The following is a 6,692-nucleotide window of genomic DNA, read 5'->3' as shown; positions in this document are numbered from 1 at the left end:
ATATGGACCTGTGCTGGGGACTGGTCAGCTGTTCAAGTGCAAAGCATTCAGTTTTGGTTCTGTGCCAGGATTAAACCTACGATACTTCACGTTTCATATATAAACCCCGATGAAGTGTTTCTAGGAGATGGCTGCCTCATTACCTATATTTTGCCAAATGTTTACTATGAATTTCACCACCATCCTCTTGAAGGTGGTATTGTAACTAAAACTCTTCAGGACATTCTACTTAAAACTAAAATCACGTATATCTCAAGAAACTGCTTTCTGATTTGAAATGCCTCTGTCGTGTATTGTCTGCAATCAGCATGCTCTTTCAAAGAAAGTAGAAAGGACAGATGAGGAAACTGATAGTGTTACTGCATGGGAGACAGAGGTGAGGATACACATGGCAGATGAAAACATGGAAGTTATTTCTACAGCAGGATCTTGTAAGTGTCTGATTGCTATTCTCCCTTGCATATCAAATGATGTTCCTTTACTGGAAGAGAAGACAGTGCGCTGTTTACCTTGACATTGAGAGGCAATTTTGAATCTCTGTCGTGATTGCTTAGGACTGAGGATTTAATGTGCTATTTTGTGGAAATCTTAGAAGCAGTAATGGGATTTAATGATCTTAACTATCATCCATCCGAAAAACCTAACGCGATTTTAAATAAAATGGCCTGCTGCTTCCACCGTTCCCTTTTTAAACCAGGAGCTGCCATTGCTTTTAACATTATGAAGTTGAATCTATGAATAGTTTGTACTATTAAAAATTTTTTAAAAATCCACATTGACTTGAAGTGTACAGGCAGAGTTGGAAATTATAACATCCAATGTTATAATACATACGTAAAACCGAAAATAAAATCAACAGCTGCCCTGAAACCTATTATAAATAATTGAGACAGTAATATGGAATTGTAAAGAAAAACAAGAAACATATTTACTCATAAAATCTTGCAAGCAAAGATTTTTTTCTTTTTTTGAGACAGAGTCTCACTCTGTCACCCAGGCTGAAGTGCAGTGGCGAGACGACGGCTCATTTCAACCTCCGCCTCCTGAGTTCAAACAATTCTCCTGCCTCAGCCTTCACTGAGATTACAAGCACCTGCTACCAGACCAGGCTACCTTGCATATAAACTTGATATATCATTTATAAAAATATTTTTTAGATAACTAAAATATTCTACTGTGACTGTGCAGTCATGAAGTTCGGGTACCTTGAATCATTGGCATGTAGTGTATGACAGTAAAATTTCACAGAAAATACAGTATAACCATTAATAAAAGGCTCTAACAAGAGAATTTTAATGGATAAGAATTGAAAAGACACCATAAATAATTTCCGTTATATTTTTAATACACTGATGCTATTCTTACACAAAGTAAAAAGGCTGAGTAAGTTGTGGTGGCTCACACCTGTAATTCCAGCACTTTGGGAGGCCGAGGTAGCAGACTGCTTAAGCACAAGAGTTCACAACATGCCTGGGCAGCATAGGGAGACCCTGTCTCTGCAAATAATAATAAACATCCAAGTGTGCTAATACACATTTGTGGTCCCAGCTGCTCAGGAGGCTGAGGCAGGAGAATTGCCTGAGCCTGAGTCGTCAAGGCTAGAGTGAGCTGTGATTGTGCATTGCATTCCAGCCCAGGTGACAGAGTGAGACCCTGTTTAAAGAAAAAAAAAAAAAAAACTAACAATTAGCCAGGAGTAGTGGCATGCACCTGTACTCTCAGCTACTTCAGAAGCTGAAGTTAGAAAATCATTTGAGCCTGAGAGTTTGAGTCTGCAGTGAGCCATAATTGAGCTACTGAACTCCAGTCTGGGTGACAGAGCAAGGCCTTGTCATAGATAGATAGATAGATGATAGATAGATAGATAGATAGATAGATAGATAGATAGATAGAATACACCTGGAGAAACAGTAGATTTAAGAAAATGTAGTGTGATGTAAATTTTAAAATAAACTTTATGTGTATCACTTAGAAATTTATAGAACAGGCAGGGCGCGGTGCCTCACGCCTGTAATCCCAGCACTCTGGGAAGACGAAGTGGGCAGATCAGGGGGGCGGATATTGAGACCAAGACCATCCTGGCTAACACGGTGAAACCCTGTCTCTACTAAAAATACAAAAAATTAGCCGGGCGTGGTGGTGGACACCTCTAGTCCCAGCTACTCGAGAGGCTGAGGCAGGAGAATGGCGTGAAACCAGGAGGCAGAGCTTGCAGTGAGCCGAGATTGTGCCACTCCACTCCAGCCTGGGCAACACAGCGAGACGCTTTCTCAAAAAAAAAAAAGAAAGAAAGAAATTTATACAACTTAGCCAGAAGAATAAAAAACAACCTCTTAACAGTTTTTTCAAATAAAAAAAAGTGAGTTTGAAGAGAAGGGAATAAAGGGGACTTTCAGTTTATTATGTCTTTATTTTTTGAGTCAGGGTCTCACTTTGTTGTCCACATGGAAGCGCAGTGGTGTGATTACAGCTCACTGCAAATTTGGCCTCCTAGGCTCAAACAATCCTCCCACCTCAGCCTCCCTAGTAGCTGGGAATACAGATGTACATCACCATAACTGGTTAATTTTTGTATTTTTGTAGAGAGAGGGTTTTACCATGTTGCCCACACTGGTCTTGAGCTTCTGGGCTCAAGCAATTCACCTGCCTTGGGCTCCCAAAGTGCTGGGATTGAGCCACTAGGCCAACCAACTTTTTGTTTTGTTTTGTTTTTGAGATGGAGTCTCACTCTCTTGCCCAGGCTAGAGTGCAGTGGCACGATCTTGGCTCACTGCACCATTCACCTCCTGGGTTCAAGTGATTCTCCTGCTTCAACCTCGTGGGTAGCTGGGATTACAGGCACCCGCCACCAAGACCAGCTAATTTTTGTATTTTTTAGTAGAGACGGGGTTCCACCATGTCAGCTAGGCTGGTCTGAAATTCCTGACCTCATGATCCACACACCTCGGCCTCACAAAGTGCTGAGATTACATGCATGAGTCACTTCTCCCGGCCACCAGCCAAGAATTTTACTTTATAAAGATATTTATGATGTGTTCTTTTCTTTTTACAGTATGTATTGCATTTATAATTGGAGATACAAAAAAAAGTGACTGTTACTGTTTGACAGCAAGGCAGTAGTATTATCTTCATCAATATTTGCAACTTCATTCGCAGGAACCTGTAAGAGAAAGCCCAGACAAAACTTTAAGGCAAAGAAATTACACTTGTAAAAAGTGAGAGGACTATTTTTTTTATAATAACAAATATTCCAGGTGAGGACTGGTCAGGATCTACCACTGCTCCATCTCACCTGATAAATCTCACACCTGCCAGGGTAAGAAGCAGCAGAGAGAAGGACAAATGCCAGTGAGTTTTCTCTCCCACTAAGGACCTGTTTGTCAAGTTTCCTACCATCAAGTAGTAGATGTACTAAAAATAAAACATGTACGCTTGCAGATGCTAGAAGAGAGGCACAAAATAGAAAAGGAGGTAAGCCCACACACTGTGGAGGCAGAGATTCAACTTAAGATTCAAAATGCACCAGAAAGTTGTGTAAAATTCATTAAATTACTCAAAATCCTGGAACATTGGTTTCCTCACCTGTAAAATGGGGATCATGTGCCTACTTCATAAGTTGTTTTGACAGCTAAATTCACAAAGATATTTAATAGTGCCTGCTATGGCAAGTGTTCACATTAACAAAGTAGTATCAAACTTCAAAATATGGGAAAGGTATTTTGAATAATGTCAATGAGGCCAAGGACAACATGCCCATCTTCGTAATCAATCCCAGCCACATTACACTGAGGAGATCTGCAGGTAACTATATTTCTTCCACAAATTCCATTAGAGAGGAAGTGCGTGGAGTCTGACAACATGACACAAATGTGACCAGTGTACAGTGACTTAGGTAGTGGGGGGTGGAATCCGCACATATTCTCTGAATTGCAGTTACACAGTGAGTTACCAGGAAACAAATGGAATAGAAAAGGCAACACAAAAGATACTACCATAAATGCGGTGAGCATAGCAGGTTCACAACCACAAATCTAAGCAGGAGACTCAAATCACAAGGAGCACCTAGATCTGTGAACAGCAGGTGTGGTGGCATCAGGTTCAAATTTCTGAGGCCACCGCTGTGGGCAGTGTCTTTGCAGGCACATACTCAGCAGCAGTGCATCTGAATACAGATCTCAAGGCTCTTCTCTTCATTAATTATTAAGATGATAGACGATGGATACCCTCACGTTACAACATCCCCACTAACGCTCTGGACAAGTGAATTCAGAAAACCCCACCTAAATACACAGTGAAGAGTAGGATGAGAATATTGCAGGATAGCTTAAGAATGCAGGCATTCGACCCCATAGAGTCTATTTAAAATAAGAGAATGGCCCTAGTTTTGTTCTGTGGTCTCCCTATATATAGTTCTTTATTTTTCCAATTTTATAAAGGCCATACAGTTTTTCTTCCTTTCCTTACAAATGTGCTGATGAACCCATGTGTAATTAATCCTGAAGGGGTTAATTCCTCATAAAGTACAGTAACGTGATTCAATTGCTATGATGAGGTTTTTCAGGTTTTTTAATAGTGTCCTATACTCACTAATCACAAGTGAAAATTATAAGAACATGTAATTTGAACAAAGTATTCTTTTCACATAGAGAATTACACAGGTTTGTACAGATTAGATGCATGATGAAAGTTGGTAACATCTGGGAACAAAAGGAACCATCCTGAGGACATAAGGAACTTAGGGACGTCGATTATTAAGAGGCTACCTGCAAGTGGAATTTCTGGGTTTTCATTGTCTAGACAGAAAAATTTAACTGATAAGCCCCAGTATATTAAGGTACATCCCCAACGGCTGTGGGTGATCAACTTTCCATCCAAAGCAGAGATGTAAAACATGAATGACTTCAAATACTGCTCAAGTGCTCTGCACCTTGAAAGTCATCCCCACAAAGCTGGAGCACCACCTGTTCCTGAGGGATCAGGTCACCAACTGCGTTTTTGAGACACTCGTCAGTCAGGACTCAGTTGAGATAAGGCTGGTGATTTCAACTGTAAAATATCTAAACCATCATCTTTAGGTAGATTCTTATGCCTGGGAATTGTGGTTTTCTCCTCTGCTGTTAGCAGATCCTGGGTAACCCAATAAATACCCTCTCTCACGCGTCAAGTTCTATATCACAAGAAAGGCGCTGCAGACGGTGACATTTTCACGAAGGAGCCACAGCCCGCATCACCCCCTGAAAGCTATGGAGTTGCTCACGGGTGGGCCACGCAGCAGGTGGATGTCTCAGTTCCCATGGAGTTTAGCAGAGCAGGCGGCTTCCTGGGCTGGAAGAGGTGCGATGCTCTGGAAACCCTCCGCGGGTGTGTATGTGAGAGGACACCGAGATGTGCAGTGGGCTGTGCAGTGAGGACCAGACACCTCCGATTTGAGCAACGGAGGTGCACTTCGCAGGGTCACACCGTCCTCATCGCCCAGCCTAGACCTGCCCCTCAAGTCCTTCTGCGGTCTCCCTTGGCGAGGGGTTGGCACAGAATCAGCATGTGGCATCGCTTAGGAAAGGACCAGGTCCACACTGCCCTGTCCCTCCCTCCAGGGCTGCGCACCACGGGGGAGGACAGACAGCGCATGCTGGTTTTGTAGTTAGCAGGTCGGCGACCAATGGGCTGGAAATCGTTAAGACACCATAACTCCCAGCACTCCTAGCTAGGGACGCGCCTCCCTATCCTTCGCTTCCATACTACACACCGCCCCCAAACCCAGCGCATGCTGAGATTGTAGTCCGTTAGCCTCGCGACCAATGGGCTGGAAATACTTAAAGGACTATGACCCCCAGGATGCCTTGCGAGGTACCCGCCGTCCCAATCCTTCCTCTAGGGCTGCGCACCGCCTCCAAGCCCAACGTATGCTGGGATTGTAGTCAGGTAGCCCTGAGACCAACTGACTGGAAACTGTTAAGAGACTATAATTCCCAGCACGCCTGGCAAAGGTCGCACCTCCCTGTCCTTCCCTTCAGTGCTACACACCGCCTCGAAGCCCGGTGCTGCTGGGATTGTAGTCTGCAGGCCGGGGGCCATCGCTGGAAACCGTTAAGAGACCATAACTCCCAGCATCCCTGGCCAGGGACGAGCCTCTCTATCCTTCCCTCCAGGGTTACACACCGCCCCAATCCCGGTGCATGCTGGGATTGTAGTTCGGTAGCCTTCCGATCAACGTGCTGGAAACCGTTTAAGGACTATGACTCCCAGGATGCCTTGCGAGGGACCCACCCTGTTGACCCTTCCTCCAGGGCTGGGCACCTCCCCTAAGCCCAGCGCATGCTGGGATTATAGTCCGACTGCCGCGACAAAAAGGCTGGGAGTGGATCTGAGACTACAGTTCCAACACTACGGGGAAAATTTCATCTTCTCTGAGACTACAGTTCCAACACTGCGGGGAAAATTTCATCTTCTCCTCCGCCCCTCCATGTTTCCAGTGCAATTCCGCCCTGCTGAGGGGAGCCTATCTGTTCCCAAACTTCTCCTGCGTGCGAGGAGACAGCGTGGCCAGGGCAGGTGGTCTCACTTGTAATTGTGACACAGTCTCCCCACTTGCCAGTTGCACGACTATTTGTGCCTGAAGTTTGATTTCTCTCTGACAAGACAGAGCCCGGGAGCTTCCGACAGCCTGCTCAGCGTTGCCATAACGCTTGCTC

At 44.4% G+C, this 6,692-nt stretch overlaps 1 long non-coding RNA gene across 1 annotated transcript; it reads right to left on the bottom strand.

Annotated features, from left to right (window-relative positions):
• Positions 1-1,269: 1,269 nt before the first annotated feature.
• Positions 1,270-6,303, bottom strand: LOC107972547 (uncharacterized). Its single transcript, XR_001715177.4, has 2 exons — positions 4,764-6,303; positions 1,270-3,160 (listed from the first exon to the last, which is right to left on the bottom strand). It is a non-coding gene; the product is annotated as an uncharacterized LOC107972547 (long non-coding RNA).
• Positions 6,304-6,692: the final 389 nt, after the last annotated feature.

Source organism: Pan troglodytes, chromosome 22 (genome assembly GCF_028858775.2).
Source record: "Pan troglodytes isolate AG18354 chromosome 22, NHGRI_mPanTro3-v2.0_pri, whole genome shotgun sequence".
Lineage (NCBI taxonomy): Eukaryota > Metazoa > Chordata > Mammalia > Primates > Hominidae > Pan > Pan troglodytes.
Note: the sequence above shows the minus strand (reverse complement) of the source record. Positions and strands in the feature narration are given on the sequence as shown.